The following is a 14,590-nucleotide window of genomic DNA, read 5'->3' on the forward strand; positions in this document are numbered from 1 at the left end:
TCTGGAATAAAAAAACAGCTTCTTGAGACTGCTGGAAGACACCACTCAGAGCTTCAGTGGAGGAGTCATATAGCTTTTTACATGGGGAATTTTTAAAACTTGCCTTTTCCCCACTTTGAACTAGAGATCTAATTATTGCCTGAAGATCACTATTATCCAAGAGAATAAAGGAATAATAGGTCAAAACCAGAAAAGGGAAAGGACAAATCAGTCATAGTAAAAAAGAAAGTCACCTGTGAAGTGGGGCAGAATGGTGACCATGTAGGATAAGAAATGGACCCACCAGTCATGCAGGTAAGGGCTTTGTCCCAGAATTTTCAATAGTGCCCCCTTTAATTCTCAGAGATGTCCCAGTGTGAACGATAAATTCTTTGGTCACTTTGTAGTCATGTGGAATCTAGAATATCACTCACACATTTATGTGATGGGAGGGGGAAACTATATATGCTATTTGGGCTACAAAGCCCCAGGCAGGTGGACACTTAGAGAAGGAACTTCCAGAACCTTGCTCTCTAAGCCCAAGCACTCTTCCTCATATGTTTACTAAGTCCCTCTGATTTTTTACTTAAGCCCATTTGCTGGCTGGTGAAATGAAGTGGAGAAAATAGGAGGGTGTGGGATGAGGCAGAGAGGGGAGAAAAAGCCCAAGAAATCATAGGCTCGTCAGTTGTTTTATACTATGAAATCAAATGGGGAAATGGATTGAATGACTGTGTTTGTCTGTGGCGGCTCTGTTTGTCTTTCTGGAAGGCAGAAGTATTGCTTAGGGAGTGGAGAGCATTAGTCAGCAGCTTGGCTTGGCCTAACTCAGTGGCCCCTTTGAACACTCTCTTGTTCTAGGGTTCCTGGGAAGTGTCCTAAAGGAGCTCACCAGTTTCTGACCATTGCAGACTCGACCATCTGAGGATTTGGTATTTGTCCAAGTTCCACTGGAAGTGAGGATGTGTATGTGTGTGCCTGGTGGGTGGTGTGGGTGTACCTCCCTGATCCAGGAAGTGCACAAAGGCACCCCCCGACTCTGGCCACACCCAGCTGGCCCCCTGTGTTTTATTTTAAAAGCCCCAGCATAGCCTGATCTGAGGTCTGTCCATTCCATCCCCTCCTTGTTTACTGGAACATCGGGTCACTGCAGTGCAGTTGGAATGCAATCTCTGGGCAATTCAGCAAGGCCAAGGCGGGCCCTACCAGGCGTCATGTCATTGCACTGTTTTTCCTCCCCTCCCACTGAGTTTTCTTGGAAGTTCTGAGCCAGGCTCAGTATGTATCTCCAGAGATGCATGCCAAATTCCCAGCTGCTTGCAACTCAGCAAGTCTCACTGCCCCTCCTTTTAAAATCCAGGTGCCCTAAAAGGTTAGAAGAAACCTGCACCAAGGGGTGTCCCAGACTCCTGATGTGTTTGCTACTGCCTACTGTCACATAGACTTCAGACACAGTGTCCCCCCTAAAAAGCAAAGAGGAAAATCATCTCTATTGAGATGCCTTTGTGACTCGGCAAACTTGCCTCTAGTCTGTGCATCTGTCCTAGCTGAGGGGAATTGGGGGCAGCTTTGCTGCCTTTTTTCCTCCTGAGTACAGGTTTCATGTGATTCTTTACCACCCTGAACTCCCGGTGATCTATCCCAGACCTCCTCCTTATTTCCCTCCAACCTTCCTGCCTCTTTAATCTCTTCCCTTCAGTGTTTTCTCTCCTCATCATGATCGCTTTATCCCTTCCTGGACTAGAGGAAATAATGGGGGACAGGGGAGAAATAGCCAAACACATCAATTATGTAAAAATCATATTTGTCTCATTAAGGGTGAAAATGGTACCTGTGCCTTTTAGATTTGTTCTAGCTCTTGAATTATATATTGATTTTTAAGATTTTTTTAAAATTTAATTTATTTTTGGCTGCGTTGGGTCTCGGTTGCTGTGCATGGGCTTTCTCTAGTTGCGGCGAACGGGGGCTACTCTTCATTGCAGTGCACAGGCTTCTCATTGTGGTGGCTTCTCTTGTTGTGGCGCAGGGGCTATAGTCGCGCAGGCTTCAGTAGTTGCAGCACCTGGGCTCAGTAGTTGTGGCAGGTGGGCTCCAGAGCGCAGGCTCAGTAGTTGTGGTGCACGGGCTTAGTTGCTCCGCGGCATGTGGGATCTTCCTGGACCAGGGATCGAACCCGTGTCCCGCTGCATTGGCAGGCGGATTCTTAACCACTGCGCCACCAGGGAAGTCCCTTGATTCTTTAGGATTGAGCGCTGGTTCCCCAAGTGTGGTCCCCTGACCTGTAGCAGCAGCCTCACCTGGGAACTTGTTGGAAATGCACATTCACAGGCCCTAGACCAGACCTGCTGAATCAGAAACTCTTGAGCTAAAGCCCAGTAATCTGAGTTTTCACAAGCCCTCCAGGTGACACTGATGTGTGCAAAAGTTTGTGAACCGCTAGGGTAGAGGATTCTCCATGGGGGTGGGGGCAGGGGAGGTTTGAGGTTTCCCTCTGCTCTCCAGATGTCAGACTCAGTGTGAGGAGAATAGAGCCTGTGCCATGCTCCTGAGGGCTGCCTCATGCACCTTGCTTCTCAAGCAGGGGCAGGTGTGAGAGTGAATGTGAGGAGAAGGACTGAGAGGTGGTGGTAACACTATTGGATGCCCTCAGTGAGCTGGCTTCATGGGCCAACCCTTTGGACGGGGTCTGGAGCTTCCTGATCTTCTTGTGTCCAGCACCCCTCTAAGAGCATGTCACGTAAACCATCACTCAGCTTCTCATCTGCTCTCAGGCAACTAAGCCAACCACTAGTTATAGATGGAAATTGTAGAGTTTATTACTTTTATTTTTTTCTTGTACTAAATCGAGCACTAACTAGAAACATGCTCTTCATCTTGCCAATTCTTTCCTTTCTATTCTCCAGAAGAGCCCCTAAGATTATTAAGAGGATTGGGATCTATGAGTCTAGACTGGCAACGTCCAGCTCAGTAGCTTCTAGCTACATGTGGCCATTGAGCAATTGAATTGTGGGTAGTCTGAACTGAGACATGCTGAAAGCGTGAATACACACCATATTGCAAAGGTATAGTAAAAAAAAAGTGTAAATTATTTCATAAATTTTTTTTATATCGATTACATGTTGAAATCATAAGTTGGATGTATTGGGTTACATAAACTATATTAACATTAATTTCATCTATTTATTTTTACCTTTTAAAATGTGGCTATTGGAAAAATTAAAATTATAAATGTGGCTCATATTTGTGACTCACATTTTATTTCCATGGGGCAGTGCTGGTCTGGTTAGCTGGGGGCTCTGGTCAAACCCAGGATTTTTTTTTTTTTTCCGGCTGCGTTGGGTCTTTGTTGCTCCGTGCAGGCTTTCTCTAGTTGCAGTGAGCGGGGGCTACTCTTCGTTGTGGTGCGCAGGCTTCTCATTGCGGTGGCTTCTCTTGTTGCGGAGCACGGGCCCTAGAGCAGCACGGGCTTCAGTAGTTGCAGCACGTGGGCTCAATAGTTGTGGCTCACAGGCTCTAGAGCGCAGGATCGGTAGTTGTGGCGCATGGGCTTAGTTGCTCCACGGCATGTGGGATCTTCCCGGACCAGGGATCAAACCCGTGTCCCCTGCATTAGCAGGCAGATTCTTAACCACTGAGCCACCAGGGAAGTCCAAACCCAGGATTTTAAGTAAGACTAGTGGATATGCCAGGAGCAAATACAAGGGAGCATGTGTAAACTATAACACGTACAGCATGTTAGGTAAGGCAATGTAGCCTAAAGCATGGCAACTGATCTCCTGAACCTTGGAGCTAGACAAACTAGGGTTGTCTAGATCCTGTCACTTACTCAGTCAAGTAACTTAACCTCTCTGAATTCCAGTTTTCTCATCTGTAAAATGAATTGTCTTGGTTCCTAACTCAAAGTGCTTTTGCGAGAATTAGTTAAGACAATGACTGTAAAAGCCTGAATACTATTCCCAGCTGTTAATAAGTACTCAATAAATACTAACTCTCCTTAAGTAAGAAGAAATTGTATTACTAGATGGTATTAGATACTCATTGTGGAACCTTCATTTTGGAGGGTCCTTAACATTTTAGATGGAGGCTCCTCTATCTGGAATGGTTTGTGTATCATCTTACTCAAAATATGGGGTGAATATGTTACCTTTTCAGTGCTTCCTCAGCTGGAAATCCACAGCTGGCTATGGACCCCTCTCCACCACTTCCTACTGTGGTACTTAAGGTCCTCACAGTGAAAAACCGGATTACATAGAGGATTGCTCCTGGACAGAGACCCTGGTTTGTTATGGTTACAAAACTTGACAGTTTATATGGCATAGACTGGACGGACTCTGACAGCAACAGAAGACAGTGTCCTTCCTGAAATGAGGGAAATAGAGTCTCTTCACTAGCAAATATAGTACTCCAGGTGAGTAAAGTCAGGGTTGGGTGGAAATGGGAAGGGAATGTTATGGTTCTGGCTTTTTTTTTTTTTTTTTCCATAAGCCTGTGACCCTGGCTCTCCTTTCCTCTGAGTTTTTTTTTTTTTAATTTTTATTTATTTTGTTTATTTATTTATTTATGGCTGTGTTGGGTCTTCGTTTCTGTGCGAGGGCTTTCTTTAGTTGCGGCAAGCGGGGGCCACTCTTCATCGCGGTGCGCGGGCCTCTCACTATCGCAGCCTCTCTTGTTGCGGAGCACAGGCTCCAGACGCGCAGGCTCAGTAGTTGTGGCTCACGGGCCCAGTTGCTCCGTGGCATGTGGGATCTTCCCAGACCAGGGCTCGAACCCGTGTCCCCTGCATCGGCAGGCAGACTCTCAGCCACTGCGCCACCAGGGAAGCCCCCATGGTTCTGGCTTTTAAGATTTATGGATGAGCCCTGAAAGAAGAGTTTTAGTCCTTCTGTTCATAAGAGCACAGAACATCTAGTTTAGATTTTCCCAAAGACGAGGCATAGCTCTCACAAGTTTACATGGAGGCAAGGATGAGATAAAAGGGTACTAGTAAGATGAAAAGACAGTGGAATAAACAAACGACAAACAAACAGAAGAAGGTGCTGCCTGGCTCCACTTTGAAAGACCCTAAGAGCGTCCAGTCAAAGTAGCATATCTCCAGGTGCAGAGTCTCTGAGATCCCAGAATACTGACACCGTGATAAAACCTGCAACTCTTCCTTAGGCATTAAAAAAAAAGATCCTGAGTTTCCAGCCATGACTACTACTCAAAACAACTACAAGAATGAAGAAGCAGAGACTACGCAAGGTGTTTCCATGCAAGACTGAGTGTTCTGGATATCTGCTCTGGGCAGTGTTCAATCTTGAGAAAAGAAGCAAAGTGATGTGCTTGGTTGAGAAAGGGATTAAAGAGTCTTTGGTCTCTTTCTGAATTGTACTACTTAATTTATCATCATCACCATCATCATTGTCATCGTCAACACAGTTTGCTTTTCCTGATTGATCTCATTTAATTCTCCTGACAGCTCTATGAGGTAAGTACTATTATTATGCCATCTTTATGAATGAGGAAACAGAAGCTTAGAGACATTAAGTAACTTGCTCAAAGTTATACACACCCCTGTCCTGGGCTTGCTGGGACTTCCATGCTCAATAAACAGAAAGGCAAACTGAAAGTGCCTTATTATAGATCACAAAGGGAATCCCTAGATCAGAAGTTCTGAACCCTATCTCAACCCTAGGGCTCCTTTTTATAAGAAATCTTTTATCACACCACATTTACTATCCTGGAATGAAATTCAGATTATATAACCCACCTAACACACTATATTTGAAAATCAATATTTAGTCATAAAGAGATATTAAATGAGTGTATATTATAATAAAGTAGTATACATTGCAATATCTAAACATTCAAGCATGATGAAATCATCAGATGCTGGCACCTATGTATAGAATCACCATGGAAACCACAGCTACAAATGCTGACAATTCAAATACCACAAGTAGTACTGATATTGGTCATATGATTATCTGGCAAGAAAAGCAACTCCTAATAAATTTCTAAATAAATAAAGTACAATTTTACCTTGATTTATATGTCGATTACATTCTGGGAAAGTTCAGTGTGTATTAATTAAAAACATGCAAATAATACTTTGTGTTTATATGTAAGGTGGAGTTAAGTTCCAGATCATATAAATTTTTCAACTGTATCAATATCTGGTAGGACATTCAAAGGGTGGGACAATGTTTTTATTGGGAGGGAATTGTTCTAGGCATTATAAGACATTATGACATCTAACCCATATCTCTGCCAAGAAAAATGCCAGTAATATCTCTGCCCCAATTATTGGGCCACCAGAGACTCCTTGTAAATTTCCAAACACCTTAGGAAAATAGTCCTCAACCTTGGCTTTAACTCAGATACTGACACTAGGGCAGCATCTGCAGAGCCTCTGATATAGTTGGTCAGGGCCAGTGCCTGGTCATAAGGGTTTTTAAAAACTGCTCAGTTGATTCTACGTAGTAGCCAAGGCTGAGAACCATGCCGTAAGGGAGGTTCTGCTCTTTTGAGCATCGTTGCCTTAGCTGAGTCAGATCACCAGAACATCGACCTGACAGGCTTTCTTTCTGCCTCATGGAGCTATTTCCTGTCCGATAGAGCCCAAGGGCCTCCTAACCTAAGAAACAACCTCTCTAATTATAAAATGCGACAGCGGGTATATGGCTCTAGGCTCTGAAAAGTCAAAGACCTACTTTCAAGAAATCCCAAGAGTTGGGTAAATGATTAATCGTTTACTTCCAAATTTAGAACGAACAGAAAAACATAGTTTAACTAAATTAAAAAACAAATCAACCAGTGACTGATTATTTAGGAAATAAACTTGTACTGCATTGTGTCCAAACACCTTCTAGAACCTCTAGTCATCCCTCCTTAGGCCTAACTTGGGCCTTTAACTTTGTAGGAAAAATAAATTTATAGTCTTTCTTCAGCTGTCTACTAAATCCTAAATCAGGAATGGTAGATACATTTATCTCCAGTGCTAACTGTAAACAGATCAGATTTGTCTGCCTGGAGAGGACTTTGAAGCCTGATCCAGGCTAACTGAACAGTGCTGTGGTGGGTTGGTTAGTGATACCTGTCATGGGCACAGGATGGGGAGAGGAAAGGAAGTGCCCCATTCCTCCTGTAGACCCTAGCGGAAGAGGCACACTTCTCAAAAATAACAGGTGAGCTTCTCAGTCTTGGTCAGCTTTTGGAACCTGATTGGATTTTATGACCATCATCATCATCATCCAGTGAGTTTCCACTTATTGAGGTATAGCTATGCACTGCACATTTACTACCTCATTAATCCTTACAACTCTACAAGATAGGCATTTTCATCACAGTCTGCGATCCCACAGCTCATGGAAGGAATTAATCATCTAATCTGTGGTTGCTTGATGCTCAAGTCCCACAGTACAATAAATAATATGGAGTGAAATGTGGCCTCAGACCATCCTCCAAAGCTCTAATGTTCTTTATCCTGCATCCACATCCCCAGGATTCTTGCTCAAATGATACAAGATTCAACAAATACCAAATGATAATACACATACTTATTTCTCAGTATTTTCCCATTATTTCCTGGTACTGCATCCCGTCCATGTACTTAAGCAAAAAACTTAAAACATATGGCAGGGATGTTTGTGTTAATAAACTTTCTTTGCTTTGTGTTTTTCCTTTGTTGAAAACATTTTTAAAATGTTCATTTTCCTGTGACAGTCCAGTATAATAGAGGGAATCCAATTCATTGCCATAATTCAGCACCTAGAAGGGTGTTGACACATAATAGACATTTAATAACTATGTAAAATGAATTAATCAATGCAATTGACATTTTTGTCCAAGAGCAAATGATTAATATTTATGAAATTAAAATGTTCAATTTTGATGAAATCCAATTCATCAATGTTTCCTTTTATGATTTATTTATTTATTTTAAACAGTTGACTTTTTTTAAAATATATTTTTTAAAGTTTTATTTATTTATTTTTTTGGCCACGCAGCTTGTGGGGTCTTAGTTCCCTGACCAGGGATCGAACCCTAGGCCCTCGCCATCGGCAGTGAGAGTGTGGAGCCCTAACCACTGGACCGCCAGAGAATTCCCCTTTTATGGTTTATTTTTTGTGTGTTAAATCTAAGAAGTTTTGGCCTTACCTAAGGTCATAAAAGTTTTCACCTATGTTTTCTTCTAGAAGTCTTATAGTATTAGCTTTTCCATCTAGACCTATGATCCATTTAATCCATTTTTGATTATTAAGATCTGTGTAGAGCTTAGGGTCAGCCCTCTAAACACATCTTCATCTGCTCGGCACTGAAGAGGCAGGTGAAGCAGTTTAAGAGTATGGATATAATGTTTCCTGTCTTAGAACCTGGTGTAAAAGTTGTTTTTCCAGAAAAGTGTCTCATGGCAATGTCAAATTTATCATTTCACTCTTTCTCGTAAGAAGGGGTGCGTCCCTCCTTTTCTTCCCCCAACTCTCTCCCCTCTCTTCTACAGTCTCCAGAAACAGAAAACTCTAGTTTCTCTTTCTGTTTCAGAATAACAATGTCACAAGCAGAAAAGGAAGTATTAATCAATACTTTTTTTTTAACATCTTAATTGGAGTATAATTGCTTTACAATGGTGTATTAGTTTCTGCTGTATAACAATGTGAATCAGCTATACAAATACATATATCCCCATATCTCCTCCCTCTTGCGTCTCCCTCCCACCCTCCCTATCCCACCCCTCTAGGTGGTCACAGAGCACCGAGCTGACCTCCCTGTGCTATGTGGCTGCTTCCCACTAGCTATCTGTTTTACATTTGGTAGTGTATATATGTCCATGCCATTCTCTCACTTCATCTCAGCTTCCCCTTCCCCCTCCCCGTATCCTCAAGTCCATTCTCTACGTCTGCGTCTTCATTCCTGCCCTGCCCCTAGGTTCTTCAGAACCTTTTTTTTTTTTTTTTAGATTCCATATATATGTGTTAGCATAGGGTCTTTCCACGCTTCATCTACTTAACCAGATAGATAACAGCCCCGAGCAGCACTCTTTCAAGTAAACCCTGAGAGGCCGTCGCAGGCGGGTGGTGGCCACCGCGCATGCCGCTGAGGGCGGGACGGAGGGCGTCCCTGAGCGTGTGCGAGGGAGGGAAGGGGGGGGCGGGCGGGCGTGCCAGCGGCCCGCGCTCTCCGCCTGCGGCACCAGTCAGGCCCCCCGCCGCCCTGCCGCCCCGCGCCGAGGCCACGCTGAGCCGAGCTGGGTCGGGTCCGGGCCGTGCCGCTCACCGTGTACTGTGTGCGGAGGGACCTCCTCGAGGTGACCTTTTCCCTCCAGGTCGACGCTGACTTGGAGCTGCACAGCTTCCGCGCTGTGCGAGCTCGAGTCCGGCATCCCAGCTGCCGAGAGCCAGATCGTCTCCACTGAGAGGTCCCCCCATAGACCACCAGGGACTACTGGCTGCTTAAGTCTTAAAAGATGGCCACGTTGGGATTTTAATGAAAGAAGGAGAATGCAGACCCTCTGCCTTCCGTGCAGTTCCCAAACTTACCCCGAATAGACTTGCGTAGTTTATCAAAAAGCTTTCTTCAAAGGAATATAATTGGATATTTTCAGTCAGCAGTACTTCCCAAAGTGAGAAGTGTGAAAGGCGAGGGGAGATATGCTAAGAGCCATTTTATTTTGAGGTACTTCTTTTTATAGCCTACTTTACTCATGTGTATAAAAAAAAAACCCACCTCCTAATAAAAATCAACATTCATAAGAAAAAAAGAAACAAAAGACAAACAAACAAAAAAACCAACTCTGGGAAGTGCCAGCCACCAGGAACCCACAGTCCCACTCATCTCCTGGAGAAATAGCTTCATCGGGGCTTGGACAATCCAGCCTTGTTCTGATACCTATTGCTGGCCAACTCCCCCACGAGCTGTCCTTGCTGGAGGAACGCAATCCACCCTGGCAGATGCTCTGCTCAGAGGAGATCTTGAGAAATCTTCTAGGATCCTGGTGCAGCAGCAGCAGGACCGAGCCTGGAGAGAGCAAGAAAGGATTCATCTCTTTTCTGCGGATCCTTTTGATCTTGAGGCTCAGGCAAAGATAGAAGAAGATATAAGGCCACAGAACGTTGAGGAAAACATGACAATAGCTATGGAAGAGGGTCTGGAAAGTTTTTGCCGAGTAGTGGTGCTTTATATTAACTGCAAAGTGAATGGACATCCTTCGAAAGCCTTTGTTGACTCAGGAGCCCAGATGACTATTATGAGCCAAGCTTGTGCAGAAAGGTGTAATATTGGGTTGGACAAAAAGTGCCTTCGGTTTTTAAGTAAAACCAGAAGACACATATTTTCATTTTCACCAAGGACTTTATTGAACAATGTATTCACCCTTTTGTTCCACTACTTTTGCCATTTTTCAGGCAACTTCATAATTCCATCTTCCCAAAACTTTTTATCTTTTTGAGCAAAGAACTGTTCCAGGTGCCTTTTACAGTCTTCTAGGGAATTGAATTTTTTTCCATTAAAAGAATTTTGTAAAGACCTAAATAAATGGAAATCTGAAGGTGCAATGTCTGTTGAATACGGCGGATGAATCGGAACTTCCCAGCCAAGCTGTAACAGTTTTTGTCTGGTCATCAAAGAAATATGTGGTCTTGCATTATCCTGATGGAAGATTATGCATTTTCTTTGACTAATTCTGGACACTTTTCGTCGAGTGCTGCTTTCAGTTGGTCTAATTGAGAGCAGTGCTTGTTGGAATTAATCGTTTGGTTTTCCAGAAGGAGCTCATAATAGAGGACTCCCTTCCAGTCCCACCATATACACAACATCACCTTCTTTGGAAGACGACCGGCCTTTGATGTGGTTGGTGGTGGTTCATTTCATCTGCCCCACAATTTCTTCCGTTCCACGTTATTGTACAGTTTCCACTTTTCATCGCCCGTCACAATTTGTTTTAAAAACAGAACATTTTCATTACGTTTCAGTAGAGAATTGCATGCGGAAATAGAGTCAAGAAGAATTTTTTCACTTAACTTATGTGGAACCCAAACATCAAAGTGATTAACATAACCAAGTTGGTGCAATGATTTTCAACGCTTGAGTTGGATATTTTGAGTATGTCGGCTATCTCCTGCGTGGTATAATGTTGACTGTTCTTAATTAATGTCTTGCTTTGATCGCTATCAACTTCAACTGGTCTACCCGACCGTGGAGCATACTCCAGCGAGAAATTTCCAGCACAAAACTTCACAAACCACTTTTGACACATTTATCAGTCACAGCACCTTCTCCATACACTGCACAAATCATTTTTTTGCGTTTCAGTTGCATTTTTGCCTTTCTTGAAGTAATCAAGCATAATATGCCAAAAATTAATCTTCAATATTGAACTGGGTACACAAAAATTCACCAATTTTGATAAGTCTTTTTTAAAATGCGTGCTGATATGACAGCTGTCACATACAATCTAACAAAATTGTTTAGAATGACGTTAAAGACAACTAAGTACTACTAGAGCCATCTTACAGAAAAAACCAAACGAACCTTTTGGCCAACCCAAAATAATGAGGCTGGTGGACCGTTGGTGGACACCCAGAAGATTATTGGAAGGGTACATCTAGTTCAGGTAAAAATTGAAGGCGATTTCCTGGCTTGTTCCTTCTCTATACTTGAGGAAGAGCCCATGGACATGGTTCTGGCACTGGACACGCTGAAATGGCATCAGTGTTCCACTGACCTCAAGAAAAATGTACTCGTGATCAGCACCACAGGCTCACAGACCACCTTTCTTCCAGAGAGGGAGTTACCAGACTGTGTCCAGTTGGCATATGTGGCCAGGCAAGAGGAAATACGGCCAAAGGAGGTTGCAGACCAAGAATTAGCAGAAGCCCTTCAGAAATCTGTAGAGGATGCAGAGCGTCAGAAGTCATGATGCATGTCGTGTGTATGTACTGCAGCTGGAGTGGGCCCCAGAACAGAGAAAAGAGGTAAAGAAACTGCCTCACTGGGAATGTCATCATTACCAACGTCAGGTGGATTTAACCATCAAGCCCATCCTTCAGGACAGAGTCCCGAGATGGGTAATCCTACAAGTCTTGCTAACTCTGTCTCTGCTTCAGTCTACCCCATCAAACCCAGTGACCCAGACAGCATTGAACCTAAAGCTGTGAAGGCTTTGAACACTTCAGCTGAATTCCAGATAACCTCTGAAAAGAAAGAACATCTTCCTCTACAGGATCTTTCTGATTGTGCTTCCGCAACAGACAATGCTCCAGCAAACCAGAGTCCAGCTACGCCTTTGCAGAATTCACTTGAAGAAGTCATTGTTGCAGAAATCTAGAGAAATCTGCTGAAAGAAGCACCCAGGGCCTCAAATCTCATCTCCACACAAGACAGGAAGCTAGGTTATTTGTCACAGCTACTAGGATGCAAGAACCACAGAGGCTTATCAGTGAAAATGGTTGGCATCCAGAATATCAGTACCTGAGTCGGGTAAATGGCCTTCAGCAGCATGAAGAACCAAGGAATGAACAGCATGAGGTTATACAACAAAATGCTCCACATGACCAAGAACATCTTTATAACAGAGGGGACCTTGAACGTCTTGGAGAAAAGCAACAGAATCAACAAAGAAGAGTTGATTTGGAAGCTACAATGAAAGGAGACAGTTTACAGCAGAATGGGGACCTTCCAGATACAGAGAAAAATATTCTACCTTCAGGATGCTTTGGCTGCTCAAATTCAGAAACACTTGTGGAAGTAGATACAGTAGAACAGTCCCTAGTTGCTGTGCTTATTTCAGCAGGCAGTCAAAATACCAATGTCAAGAACATCGGTGCATCTGATCTCACCTTAGATAATCCCTTGATGGAAGTAGAAACATCAGAATGTAACCTTTCCCCTGAAATGTTGAGTAATTCCATTTCCACTCAGGATTTACAGCTTCTAGAAAGTAATGTTGAAATGTCTGGAACAAATAAAGAATACAGGAATTGCCCTCCTCTTTAAGTCTCTGTGGCAGTGGTCAGCCCTCTGCCGAGTCAACAGAGGAATCTTGCCATCTATAACAGCAGGCTTGAAGGAACTTCATGAACTTTTGGTCATTAATAGTAAACCAGCTTGAGAAAACACATCTGAAGAAGTTATCTGTCAATCAGAGATAGTAACTAAGGGACAAACAGGTATTAAGGACCTTTCTGAAAGATGGTCCCCAAATGAGCATCTTACAGCTACCTAGAGTGAACAGTGTTCACAAGTCTCCTTTCATCAGGCCATATCTGTATCAGTGAAGACAGAAGAATTAACAGACACTTCAACTGATGCTGGAGTAGACGATGTAGAAAATATTAACTTCAGGGGTCCATGTGATAGCCTGTTAACTGATGAGGAAGGTGTCCCCAAATCTAGGGAATCAATAAATGAGAGCAGTTCTGTCACTCTAGCCTCAGCTAAAATGTCTAATTAACTACACTGCACCTTAGGTGTAGAAATTTCACCCAGACTTTTAGCAAGTGAGGAGGATGCACTCAATCAGACTTCTGAGCAAACCGAGTCCTTGTCATCCAGTATCACATTGGTTAAAGATTCGAGTCAGGGCACACAGAATCCAGTGACAGACAGGCCTGAGACCAGAGAAAATGTTCTGAAGCTGCAGGGCCAATTCTAGAATTTGAACCACCTACCAGCCATCCATCATCAAGTCCCTCCTTTCTTACACCATTAATTTTTCCTGCTGCAGACATTGACCAGATTCTCCGTGCTGGCTTTACTTTGCAGGAAACTCTTGTGGCTTTGCATCGAGTTGGTGGAAATGCAGACCTTGCACTTATTGTTTTGCTAGCAAAGAACATTGTAGTTCCTACATAACCATGGAAAAGTGGGCTAGACATTACTCCATTCCCTTAAAAAAAGCTACACACACACACACACACACTCACTGCATATACAGTATATGTAGAAACCTGCAAGCAGGATGTTGAGCTAGATTTTTTTTTAATATTTTTTTTGGCCAAAGTAATTTTTGATCTCTCGTCTGATGGATTTGTCTATTCTATTTTTTAAAATTTGGGCCTTTTTAAATGTATTGGCAGTATGTGCATACAAAAGCTTTTTATTATCATTAAGATAATGTCATCTGGAATAAAATTGATGGTATTGTGTATAGCATAAAAAGTAAAAATAAAAATAAAATAAAGTAAATCCTACATTGTCTGCAAAATAATCCAGGGCTTGAGGAACAGACAGACCACCAATAGTAAGCTGAGGCCTATGGGTGGGAAAGGGTGAGAGGTCAAGGACCCGCTATTCTGCTCAACCTCTAGCTATTTCAACTTTGAGCTGTGATACCACATGAACAAGACCTCTCTGTTTAGGGACTTTCATGGGGAATCAGGGGAAGGGGATGTCTTAAGAAGGATCTTGTCCTCTGAATTCATACAGCTCCTGAGAAGACTTGATTTCATAGCTGGAATGGCAACCAAGGTTCTGTCTGCTTACAATTCCAATTGCGCATTTATACCATATTTTTATTTCTCTGACCTTCTGGGAAGGACTGAGGAAAAGGAAATGGACTTTGTTAGATCTTCATTAGATATATGGAAAAAACGTTTGCTTCTCACAGTTGGGCTTGTGTTCTTTACTGTTTGTT

The 14,590-nt window shown here is 43.1% G+C and overlaps 2 pseudogenes; both read left to right on the forward strand.

The window, feature by feature from the left end:
• Positions 1–11,875, forward strand: part of LOC133086992 (protein DDI1 homolog 2-like) — a 67,421-nt pseudogene extending 55,546 nt beyond the window's left edge.
• A 78-nt stretch (positions 11,876–11,953) lies between these two features.
• Positions 11,954–13,809, forward strand: LOC133087931 (regulatory solute carrier protein family 1 member 1-like; annotated as a pseudogene).
• Positions 13,810–14,590: the final 781 nt, after the last annotated feature.

This window comes from Eubalaena glacialis, chromosome 3, assembly GCF_028564815.1.
Source record: "Eubalaena glacialis isolate mEubGla1 chromosome 3, mEubGla1.1.hap2.+ XY, whole genome shotgun sequence".
In the NCBI taxonomy this organism is placed as follows: domain Eukaryota; kingdom Metazoa; phylum Chordata; class Mammalia; order Artiodactyla; family Balaenidae; genus Eubalaena; species Eubalaena glacialis.